A 13,121-nucleotide genomic window follows, 5' to 3' on the forward strand; every position below is an offset into this window, starting at 1 on the left:
TAAATGTATTGATGAAGAAAGAGCAGTAGATGTAGTGTATATGGATTTCAGCAAGGCATTTGATAAGGTACCCCATGTGAGCCTTATTGAGAAAGTAAGAAGGCATGGGATCCAAGGGGACATTGCTTTGTGGATCCAGAACTAGCTTGCCCACAGAAAGCAAAGAGTGGATGTAGATGGGTCATATTCTGCATGGAGGTTGGTCACCAGTGGATTGCCTCAGGGATCTGTTCTGCGACCCTTACTCTTCGTGATTTTTATAAATGACCTGGATGAGGAAGTGGAGGGATGGGTTAGTAAGTTTGCTGATGACACAAAAGTTGGAGGTGTTGTGGATAGTGTGGAGGGCTGTCAGAGGTTACAGCGGTTCATTGACAGGTCAGGTCACTCGTATGAGTGCTACTGGTACCATGAAACCCAGTACTACCTGTCGCAGGTTCGGGTGGTCGGCGACTAAACCGGCTCTCCCACCAGGCTGGCCTGGTGAGGAGGGTGGCTAGACACCTTGCGGGACGAAAATCAAGACCTACCAAAGGGCGGGTGAATCCTCTCGTAGGGTCAACGGCCATCTAGTGAAATGTGGAAAGGGCATCCCTTGCATCGAAGCTTGGTCTGGCCATTCACTGCAACAGAACTTCCCCCAGCTGTCTTGGACGCCACCATGCTGCTGGATCCGGGAGGGGATGTCGAGAGGGTGGGTCTGGACCTGTGCAACCCCCTACTCACCTAAAATCCATTCACACACACGCTGTTCCTTTCTGAGGAGTGGGGTCAACCCCACTAACTGACTGTAAGGAACCATCATCATCCCATGGGATGGATGGATGGATGGAGAGAGAGGGGGAGAGAGGGGAGAGGGAGAGAGGGAGAGAGGGAGAGAGGGAGAGAGGGAGAGAGGGAGAGGGGGAGAGGGAGAGAGGGGAGAGGGAGAGAGGGAGAGAGGGAGTGAGTGAGAGAGAGAGAGATAGGATGCAAAACTGGGCTGAGAAGTGGCAGATGGAGTTCAACCCAGATAAGTGTGAGGTGGTTCATTTTGGTAGGTCAAATATGATGGCAGAATATAGTATTAATGTTAAGACTCTTGGCAGTGTGGAGGATCAGAGGGATCTTGTGGTCCGAGTCCATAGGACGATCAAAGCAGCTGCGCAGGTTGACTCTGTGGTTAAGAAGTTATACAGTGTATTGGCCTTCATCAATCGTGGAATTGAATTTAGGAGCCGAGAGGTAATGTTGCAGCTATATAGGACCATGGTCAGACCCCACTTGGACTACTGTGCTCAGTTCTGTTCGCCTCACTACGGGAACAATGTGGAAGCCATAGAAAGGGTGCAGAGGAAATTTACAAGGATGTTGCCTGGATTAGGTAGCATGCCTTATGAGAATAGGTTGAGTGAACTCGGCCTTTTCTCCTTGGAGCGACAGAGGATGAGAGGTGTATGAGATGATGAGAGGCATTGATTGTGTGGATAGACAGAGGCTTTTTCCCAGGGCTGAAATGGTTGCCACAAGAGGACACAGGTTTAAGGTGCTGGGCAGAAGGTACAGAGGAGATGTCAGGGGTAAGTATTTTACTCAGAGAGTGGTGAGTGCATGGAATGGAGGCAGATATGACAGGGTCTTTGAAGAGACTTTTGGATAGGTACATGGAGCTTAGAAAAATAGAGGGCTATTGGTAAGTCTAGTAATATCTAAGGTAGGGACATGTTTGGCACAGCTTTGTGGGCCGAAGGGCCTGTATTGTGCTGCAGGTTTTCTATGTTTCGATGTTCTACCTTTCTGCAAGGGCACAATAAGAGCAGCCTGACTGGCTGCATCACTGCCTGGTATGGGAACTGTACTTTCCTCAATCGCAGGACTCTGCAGAGTGGTGCAGACAGCCCAGTACATCTGTAGATGTGAACTTCCCACTTTTCAGGATATTTACAGAGACTGGTGTGTGTGAAAAGGGCCTGAAGCATCACTGGGGACCTGAGTTACCCCAACCACAAACTGTTCCAGCTTCTACCATCCGGGAAACAGTACCACAGCATAAAAGCCAGGACCAACAGGTTCCAGGACAGCTTCTTCCACCAGGCCATCAGACTGACTAATTCATGCTGATACAATTGTATTTCTATGTTATATTGACTGTCCTGTTGTACATAATATTTTTTATAAATTACTATAAATTGCATATTGCACATTTAGACAGAAACGTAACATAAATATTTTTACTCCTCATGCACAGTTGAAGTCAGAAGTGTACATACACCTGACTTAGGCAGGAAGTTGCTGGGCTGTCAGCTGTTCACTTATAGAAACATAGAAACATAGAAAATAGGTGCAGGAATAGGCCATTTGGCCCTTCGAGCCTGCACCGCCATTTATTATGATCATGGCTGATCATCCAACTCAGAACCCCGCCCCAGCCTTCCCTCCATACCCTCTGACCCCCGTAGCCACAAGGGCCATATCTAACTCCCTCTTAAATATAGCCAATGAACTGGCCTCAACTGTTTCCTGTGGCAGAGAATTCCACAGATTCACCACTCTCTGTGTGAAGAAGTTTTTCCTAATCTCGGTCCTAAAAGGCTTCCCCTCTATCCTCAAACTGTGACCCCTTGTTCTGGACTTCCCCAACATCGGGAACAATCTTCCTGCATCTAGCCTGTCCAATCCCTTTAGGATCTTATACGTTTCAATCAGATCCCCCCTCAATCTTCTAAATTCCAACGAGTACAAGCCCAGTTCATCCAGTCTTTCTTCATATGAAAGTCCTGCCATCCCAGGAATCAATCTGGTGAACCTTCTTTGTACTCCTTCTATGGCAAAGATGTCTTTCCTCAGATTAGGGGACCAAAACTGCACACAATACTCCAGGTGTGGTCTCACCAAGGCCTTGTACAACTGCAGTAGTACCTCCCTGCTCCTGTACTCGAATCCTCTCGCTATAAATGCCAGCATACCATTCGCCTTTTTCACCGCCTGCTGTACCTGCATGCCCACTTTCAATGACTGGTGTATAATGACACCCAGGTCTTGTTGCACCTCCCCTTTTCCTAATCGGCCACCATTCAGATAATAATCTGTTTTCCTATTTTTGCCACCAAAGTGGATAACTTCACATTTATCCACATTAAATTGCATCTGCCATGAATTCGCCCACTCACCCAACCTATCCAAGTCACCCTGCATCCTCTTAGCATCCTCCTCACTGCTAACACTGCCACCCAGCTTCGTGTCATCCGCAAACTTGGAGATGCTGCATTTAATTCCCCCATCCAAGTCATTAATATATATTGTAAACAACTGGGGTCCCAGCACTGAGCCTTGCGGTACCCCACTAGTCACCGCCTGCCATTCTGAAAAGGTCCCGTTTATTCCCACTCTTTGCTTCCTGTCTGCTAACCAATTCTTCACCCACACCAATACCTTACCCCCAATACCATGTTCTTTAAGCTTGCACACTAATCTCCTGTGTGGGACCTTGTCAAAAGCCTTTTGAAAATCCAAATATACCACATCCACTGGTTCTCCCCTATCCACTCTACTAGTTACATCCTCAAAAAATTCTATGAGATTCGTCAGACATGATTTTCCTTTCACAAATCCATGCTGACTTTGTCCGATCATTTCACCGCTTTCCAAATGTGCTGTTATCACATCCTTGATAACTGACTCCAGCAGTTTCCCCACCACCGACGTTAGGCTAACCGGTCTATAATTCCCCGGTTTCTCTCTCCCTCCTTTTTTAAAAAGTGGGGTTACATTAGCCACCCTCCAATCCTCAGGAACTAGTCCAGAATCTAACGAGTTTTGAAAAATTATCATTAATGCATCCACTATTTCTTGGGCTACTTCCTTAAGCACTCTAGGATGCAGACCATCTGGCCCTGGGGATTTATCTGCCTTCAATCCCTTCAATTTACCTAACACCACTTCCCTACTAACTTGTATTTCGCTCAGTTCCTCCATCTCACTGGACCCTCTGTCCCTTACTATTTCTGTAAGATTATTTATGTCCTCCTTAGTGAAGACAGAACCAAAGTAATTATTCAATTGGTCTGCCATGTCCTTGCTCCCCATAATCAATTCACCTGTTTCTGTCTGCAGGGGACCTACATTTGTCTTTACCAGTCTTTTCCTTTTTTACATATCTATAAAAGCTTTTACAGTCCGTTTTTATGTTCCCTGCCAGTTTTCTCTCATAATCTTTTTTCCCCTTCCTAATTAAGCCCTTTGTCCTCCTCTGCTGAACTCTGAATTTCTCCCAGTCCTCAGGTGAGCCACTTTCTCTGGCTAATTTGTATGCTTCTTCTTTGGAATTGATACTATCCTTAATTTCCCTTGTCAGCCACGGGTGCACTACCTTCCCTGGTTTATTCTTTTGTCAAACTGGGATGAACAATTGTTGTAGTTCATCCATGCGATCTTTAAATGCTTGCCATTGCATATCCACCGTCAATCCTTTAAGTGTCATTTGCCAGTCTATCTTAGCTAATTCACGTCTCATACCTTCAAAGTTACCCTTCTTTAAGTTCAGAACCTTTGTTTCTGAATTAACTATGTCACTCTCCATCTTAATGAAGAATTCCACCATATTATGGTCACTCTTACCCAAGGGGCCTCTCACGACAAGATTGCTAATTAACCCTTCCTCATTGCTCAGAACCCAATCCAGAATAGCCTGCTCTCTAGTTGGTTCCTCGACATGTTGGTTCAAAAAACCATCCCGCATACATTCCAAGAAATCCTCTTCCTCAGCACCTTTACCAATTTGGTTCACCCAGTCTACATGTAGATTGAAGTCACCCATTATAACTGCTGTTCCTTTATTGCACACATTTCTAATTTCCTGTTTAATACCATCTCCGACCTCACTACTACTGTTAGGTGGCCTGTACACAACTCCCACCAGCGTCTTCTGCCCCTTAGTGTTACGCAGCTCTACCCATATCGATTCCACTTCTTCCCGGCTTATGTCTTTCCTTTCTATTGCGTTAATCTCTTCTTTAACCAGGGAGAAGGGAGACTGAACACACCAGCAGGGTTTTCGGCCCAAAATGCCTGTGCACAACTTTATGCTAAATTAACACCCTTCTGCCTACACACGATCCTTAATTCAGACATCCCACCTCTCCAGGAAGTTCCGGGAGTCTCCCGCAAATCGATAGTGGCTCCCTGACGCTGTTTGCCGATTGCGTCGTCTCTGATCTGGGCCAACATTTACGTGCCGGGTGGCACCTAATCAATTAGCTTGTTTATTTCGGCTTTTTTCTTAAAGATGTATTGGGTGTGTTGCGGCTACTGCTGCATGCTTCGCGGCCCGGATGTTTGGGACCACTGTTATAATTGACTTATTACTATATTCATGCGAGGAAAATATGCGCTGTGTGTTTAGTATGAAATTCTTTAGATAAACCCCCTTAGAAATGAAATTGAGTGTATTAGCCACTTACAAGTGACTTATGGTTGACTTATCACCTATATTCCGGTCGCATTTAACACCCACCCCCCCACCCCCCTGGGTCAGCCGGTTCGCAAGAATATTGTCAATATTAAACCAGCGCGTGGTGCAAAAAAGGTTGGGGACCCCTGATTTAAACTAGCTGGCTGGCTGCCAAGGAGATATGCTATTGATGTCCTACGTGTTGAGGCCAAACTCCCTGTAGGCTTGCTTAAAGTTGTAATAGAATAAACATGATGATATAATATAATATAAGTACATATTTTAATGTCACTTTTGCTGCATGTCCCCAACTTAGTTTACAGATTAGACAAAATCACTAAACAAAGTATTACATACACCCTTGGAGGTCGGTGGGTTGGGGGGGGGGCGCGGGGATATGAGGTTGCGGGGGGTGGGGTGCTACTTCCCTGAACTTGTGGTGATACCTCCCTGAAATGAGTCTTTGCAGGGTGGGATGTCTGCCTTATCTCTTCATGCCCAGCAGTTCCGGGGAAAACCACCAACCTTTGTGTGAAAAAAAATTCCATTTAAACTCTTTCCCTCATCATAAAAATGCAAGTATTTGATATTTCTATTCAGAGAAAATCTCTTAATCTCTTCTATAAGTGTTTCTCATCAATTTTCAAGCTGTTGGGTTTTGCCTTCACCCTCCCCCACCCACCCCACGACAACTGAGAAAAATCCAGTGACGGGTCAGGTTAGATCTGTTTTCTTTGGGGAGGGTAAAGGTGATCATAAATGGGAGAGAGAGGCCCAGGAAGCGTGGACAAGGTCATTGTTTACCCAGTGGACAGTCGAGTTCAAACCAGAGTTTACGAACGAGGGTTAGTGGGGCCTGAGAGTGAACTTCATCCCCCAGAGGGTGGTTGGAATCTGGAAACTTGTTGTCTGAGAGGGTGGTGCATTTGAAAGTTCAAAGTAAGATTTATTATCAGAGTACATACAAGTCACCACATAGACACCCCGAGATACTCAGCAAATGTATAAAATAGTAACTGTAAGCAGGATCAATGAAAAATCAAGTGGAGCATACAAGACAGCAAACTGTGCAAATGCAAATCTATATATCTATTTATCTTTTGCAATAAATAATGAGAGCATGAAATAACAAGATAAAGAGATCTTAAAGTGAGATAATAGGTTGTGGGAACATCTCATAGATGAGTGTAGTTATCCTCTTTTGTTCAAGAGCCTGATGGTTGAGGGGTAGTAACTGTTCCTGAACCTGGTGGTGTGAGTCCTGAGGCATCTATACCTTCTACCTGATGGCAGGCGTGAGAAAAGAGCTTGGCCTGGGTGGTGGGATCACTGATGGTGGATGCTGCTTTCCTACAACAGCGTTTCTTGTAGATCTGCTCAATGGTTGTGGGGGGGAGGGGGTTTACCTTGATGTACTGGACCGAATCAAATACCTTTGTATGTTTTTTGCAGGACTAGGAGTTTAAAGGGACTTGATTTGTCACCTAAAAGAGTCGAAAACTGCTATAGATGGACCATGGAGAACCAGATCTTTTACCCAGAGGATATCTCCTCCATGGTGCTGACCAAGAGCACAAGACCACAAGACAAAGGAGCAGAAGTAGGCCATTCGGCCCATCGAGTCTGCTCCGCAGCTCCCCCATGAGCTAAACTATTCACCCATCTAGTTCCAATTTCTGGCTTTTCCTCCATATCCCTTGATACCCTGACTAATTAGATACCTGTCAATCTCCTCCTTAAACACCCTCAATGATTGGGCCTCCACAGCCATATGTGGCAATGAATTCCACAAATCCACGACCCTCCGGCTAAAAAAATTTCTCCTCATCTCTGTTTTAACTGGGTACCCTCTAATTCTAAGACTATGGCCTCTTGTCCTGGACTCACCCACCAAGGGAAACCACCTTTCCACATCTACTCTGTCCAACCCTTTCAACATTCGAAACGTTTCTATGAGATCTCCTCTCATTCTTCTATACTCTAATGAGTACAATCCAAGAGCCGACAGACGCTACTCATATGTTAGCCCCTGCATTCCAGGAATCATCTTCGTAAATCTTCACTGAACTCTCTCCAACATCAGTATATCCTTTCTAAGATAGGGGGCCCAAAACTGCACACAGTATTCCAAATGAGGCCTCACTAATGCCCCATAGAGCCTCATCAACACCTCCTTACTCTAATACACTATTCCTCTTGAAATGAATGCCAACATAGCATTCACTTTCCTTACCGCCAATCCAACTTGGTGGTTAACCTTTAGGGTATCCTGCACGAGGACCCCCAAGTCCCTTTGCACTTCCAATTTTTGAATTTTCTCCCTATCTAAATAATAATCTGCCCGATTATTTCTTCTTCCGAAATGTACAACCGTACATTTGTCAACGTTGTATCTCATCTACCATTTCTTTGCCCACTCTCCTAAACTGACTAAGTCTCTCTGCAACCTTTCCGTTTCTTCAACATTTTCTGCTCCTCCACCTATCTTGGTGTCATCCGCAAACTTGGCCACAAAACCATTTAATCCATAATCCAAATCATCGATATACATCGTAAAAAGAAGCGGCCCCAACACCGACCCCTGCGGAACACCACTAGTAACCGGCAACCAATCAGAATAGGATCCCTTTATTCCCACCCTTTGCTTTTTGCCAATGCTCCACCCATTCCAATATCTTTCCTATAATTCCATGGGCTCTCATCTTATTAAGCAGCCTCATATGCAGTACCTTATCGAAGGCCTTTTGAAAATCCAAATACACAACATCCACAACCTCTCCCTTGTCAATCTTTTTCGAGATTACCTCAAAATATTCCAATAAGTTGGTAAGGCAGGATCTTCCCTTCATGAAACCATGCTGGCTTCGGCCTATCTTGTCATGCACCTCGAGATATTTCATAACCTCGTCCTTGAGGATTGACTCCAATATCTTTCCAACCACCGATGTCAGACTAATAGGTCTGTAATTTTCTTTTTACTGCCTCCTTCCTTTCTTAAATAGCGGAACTACATTTGCGACCTTCCAGTCCTCCAGAACCATGCCAGAGTCTAGTGATTCCTGGAAGATCATTTCCAATGCTTCCAGAATCTCCAAAGCCACCTCCTTCAGAACCCTTGGGTGCACCTCATCTGGGCCGGGAAACTTATCTATTCTTAGTCCACTTAGCTACCCAAGCACTTTCTCTCTAGTTATCTTGACTGTACCTAATTCTATTCCCTGATACCTCTGGCTATCAGGTATATTGCTCATGTTTTCCACTGTGAAGACTGATGCAAAATACTCATTCAGTTCCTCCGCCATCTCTTTGTTATCCATTATAATTACTCCAGCATCATTTTCAATCGGTCCCATGTCTACTCTTGTCACTCTTTTACTCTTCATAAATTAAAAAAAACTCTTAGTATACTTTTTTATGTTAATCGCCAACTTCCTTTCAAAATTCATCTTTTCTTTCCTAATGACTTTCTTAGTTTCTTTCTGTAAGTTTTTAAAGGTCTTCCAGCCCTCATTTTTCCCACTAATTTTTGCTTCCTTGTACGCCGTTTCTTTTGCTTTTATTTTTGCCTTAACCTCTCTCGTTAGCCACATTTGTGCTATTTTTCCATTCATGATTTTCTTTTTTCTTGGAATATATTTTTCCTGCATTTTCCTTATTTCTTGTAGGAATTTCATCCAATTCTGCTCTGCTGTCCCTCCATTTAGTTTACTTTTCCAATTGACTTGGGCCAGTTCCTCTCTCATACCACTGTAATTTCCCCTGTTCCACTGAAATATCGATACACCTGATACCAGCTTCTCCTTTTTAAATTTGAAACTGAACTCAATCATATTATGATCACTACTTCCAAGAGGTTCCTTTACCTCCAGCTCCCTAATCGCCTCAGGTTCGTTACACAGCACCCAATCCAAAACAGCCGGTCCCCTGGTGGGCTTCTGGACAAGTTGCTCCAAAAAGCCATCCCGTAGGCATTCTACAAACTCCCTCTCCTGAGATCCATTACCTTCCCGACTTTCCCAATCCACTTTCATATTAAAAGATGAAGGAAATTGCTGAGGCTTACCTTGGCTACAATGTCACCAACTGAAATAATCACCGTTCCTGCTTACTTCAACGACTCCCAACGCCAGGCAACCAAAGATGCTGGTGTGATAGCTGGTCTCAATGTCCTGCGTGTCATCAATGAGCCAACAGCAGCTGCCATTGCCTATGGTCTGGACAAGAAAGGCAAAGGGGAGCGTAATGTTCTCATCTTTGACCTGGGTGGTGGCACCTTCGATGTGTCCATTCTCTCCATCGATGACGGTATCTTTGAAGTGAAATCAACAGCTGGAGATACCCACCTGGGAGGACAGGACTTTGACAACCGCATGGTCAATCACTTCATTGAGGAGTTCAAGCGGAAATACAAGAAAGATATCAGCCAGAACAAGAGAGTGGTGAGGAGGCTGCAGATGGCCTGTGAGAGAGCAAAGAGAACGCTGTCTTCCAGCACCCAAGCCAGTATTGAGATTGACTCTCTGTTTGAGGGTGTTGATTTCTACACCTCAATCACCAGGGCTCGCTTTAAGGAGCTGAACTCTGACCTGTTCAGGGGCACTCTGGAGCCAGTGGAGAAAGCCCTGAGAGATGCCAAGCTGGACAAATCCCAGATCCATGAAATTGTCCTGGTCGGAGGCTCCACCCGAATCCCCAAGATCCAGAAGCTGCTGCAAGATTTCTTCAACGGTAGGGAGCTGAGCAAGAGCATCAACCCCGACGAGGCCGTGGCCTATGGGGCAGCTGTCCAGGCGGCCATTCTGATGGGCGACAAGTCGGAGAATGTTCAGGATCTGCTACTCCTGGATGTTGCTGCTCTGTCATTGGGGCTGGAGACGGCAGGTGGAGTCATGACCACCCTAATCAAGCGTAACACCACCATCCCAACCAAGCAGACCCAGATCTTCAGCACCTACTCTGATAACCAGCCTGGGGTCCTTATTCAGGTGTTTGAAGGCGAGAGAGCCATGACCAAGGACAACAACCTTCGGGCAAGTTTGAGTTGAGTGGCATCCCTCCCGCTCCTCATGGTGTACCCCAGATTGAGGTGACCTTCGATATTGACGCCAATGGCATTCTCAATGTCTCTGCTGTTGACAAGAGCACCGGGAAAACAAACAAGATCACCATCACCAATGACAAGGGCAGGCTGAGTAAGGAGGAAATTGACAGGATGGTGCAGGAGACTGAAAAATATAAAGCCAAAGACAAGCAGCAACGTGAACGGATTGCCAGCAAGAACTCCCTCGAGTTCTACACTTTCCACATCAGACGCTCAGTGAAGGGTGAGAAGCTGAGGGGCAAGATCTGCGATGAAGAGAAGAACAAAGTTACCAAAAAGTGCAACCAGACCATTTCCTGGTTGGAAGCCAACCAGACGGCAGAGAAGGAAGAATTTCAGTACCAGTTGAAGGAGCTTCGGAAGATATGCAACCCTCTCTCATCGAGGCATGCCAGAACGATACCACAGATGGGCCAACAACCGAGAAGTTGATTGAATGTGTGACTCTATCCAAAGAGGAATCACTTCGATTTCTAAGTTCTCTCCAGTTGTGGCCAAACTTTTGATGGATAATCAACAGCCTGCCCCGTTTCCATCCTTACCAGAAGGAGGCAGTGTTTCAGAGAATTTGAATAGATTTCCAATCCCGAATGCAATTGCTGTTAGGATGAGTTACATTCATTCCCAAATGGATATAGGAATACTGTCAATAAAATATGTTAGCTCAGGTTTTTTTCCCTGCAAGATTATTTATTCTGGTAAATTATTAAATTGGTTTATTATTTTCCCTGGTACCAAGATACAATGATTTATTTTTGCTTGCCATCTATGCAAATAACTGCATTGATAGCTGAATTTAAAATGAAGTGTCAGCATTAGAACCATAGAAACATAGAAAACATACAACACAATAAGGGCCCTTCAGCCCACAAAGCTGTGTTGAACATGTTCTTACCTTAGAACTACCTAGGCTTTACCCATAGCCCTCTATTTTTCTAAGCTCCATGTAGCCATCCAGGAGTCTCTTAAATGATCATATTGTTTCTGCCTCCACCACCGCCGCCGGCAGCCCATTCCACGCACTCACCACTCTCTGCGTAAAAAACTTACCCCTGACAAAACTTCTGTACCTACTTCCAGGCACCTTAAACCTGTGGCCTCTCGTGGCAGCCATTTCAGCCCTGGGAAAAAGCCTCTGACTATCCACACAATCAATGCCTCTCATCATCGTATACACCTCTGTCAGGTCACCTCTCATCCTCCGTTGCTCCAAGGAGAAAAGGCCGAGTTCACTCAACCTGTTTTCATAAGGCATGCTCCTCAATCGAGGAAACATCCTTGTAAATCTCCTCTGCACCCTTTCTATGGCTTCCACATCCTTCCTGTAGTGAGCCGAACAGAACTGAGCACAGTACTCCAAGTGGGGTCTGACCAGGGTCCTCTATAGCTGCAACATTACCTCTCAGCTCCTAAATTCAATTCCATGATTAATGAGGGCCAATACACTGTATGCCTTCTTAACCACAGAGTCAACCTGTGCAGTTGCTTTGAGCGTCCTATGGACCAAGATCCCTCTGATCCTCCACACTGCCAAGAGTCTTACCATTAATACTATATTCTGCCATCATATTTGACCTACCAAAATGAACCACTTCACACTTATCTGGGTTGAACTACATCTGCAACTTCTCAGCCCATTTTTGCATCCTATCAATGTCCTGCTGTAACCTCTGACAGCCCCCACACTATCCACAACACCTCCAACCTTTGTGTCATCAGCAAACTTACTAACCCATCCCTCCACTTCCTCATCCAGGTCATTTATAAAAATCACGAAGAGTAAGGGTCCCAGAACAGATCCCTGAGGCACACCACTGGTCACTGACCTCCATGCACATTATGACCTGTCGACAACCACTCTTTGCCTTCTGTGGGCAAGCCAGTTCTGGATCCACAAAGCAATGTCCCCTTGGATAAAATGCCTCTTTACTTTCTCAATAAGCCTTGCATGGGGTACCTTATCAAATGCCTTGCTGAAATCCATATACGGTAACCAAGAACGTGCAGTACAGGCAGACATGCAAAGCCATAACAAAACAGATTGTGATGTTAAAATCCGTCTTATCATACTCAGAGACTATTCAATAGTTTGATAACCGTGGGATAGAAACTGTCATTGCGCCCGATGGCGCGTGCTCTCGGGCTCTTCTGCACAATGGACAGGAAGAGGAGAGAATGACCGAGGAGGGTGGGGTTTTGATTATGTTCGTTTATTCACTGCGGTAGATCTAGACTAAGTCCATGGGTTCTGTGATGTGTTGGGTTGTGTCCACAACTCTCTGCAGTTTCTTGCAGTCTTGAGCAGCACAGTTGCCCGACCACGTTCACATATGTCTCCCTGCGACAGTTACTATGTAAATTTACTGGGGGTGGGGAGGCCCCTTGCTAATTTGCCATTGCAGTAAAGTACATTACAATAGATTTCTGTAGTCGCTGTCGAGTCCGTGTCCCACGGCATAGGAGCAGGTCCTTTAGTCCACTGAGACAGCCTTGAACCAGCTACACTAATCCTCTGCTTATTCCGTGTTATTCTTCCCACTTCCCCTCAGCTCTCTCGGATTCTACAAGGCAGAGTTGCTACCCCAACGCTCA

At 45.4% G+C, this 13,121-nt stretch overlaps 1 pseudogene; it reads left to right on the top strand.

Moving 5' to 3' along the window:
• The window catches only part of LOC134346601 (heat shock cognate 71 kDa protein-like), a 52,779-nt pseudogene extending 41,592 nt beyond the window's left edge, over positions 1-11,187 (top strand).
• The last annotated feature ends 1,934 nt before the right edge of the window (positions 11,188-13,121 follow it).

The sequence above is a fragment of the Mobula hypostoma genome, chromosome 5 (assembly GCF_963921235.1).
Source record: "Mobula hypostoma chromosome 5, sMobHyp1.1, whole genome shotgun sequence".
NCBI classification, from domain to species: Eukaryota; Metazoa; Chordata; class Chondrichthyes; order Myliobatiformes; family Myliobatidae; genus Mobula; species Mobula hypostoma.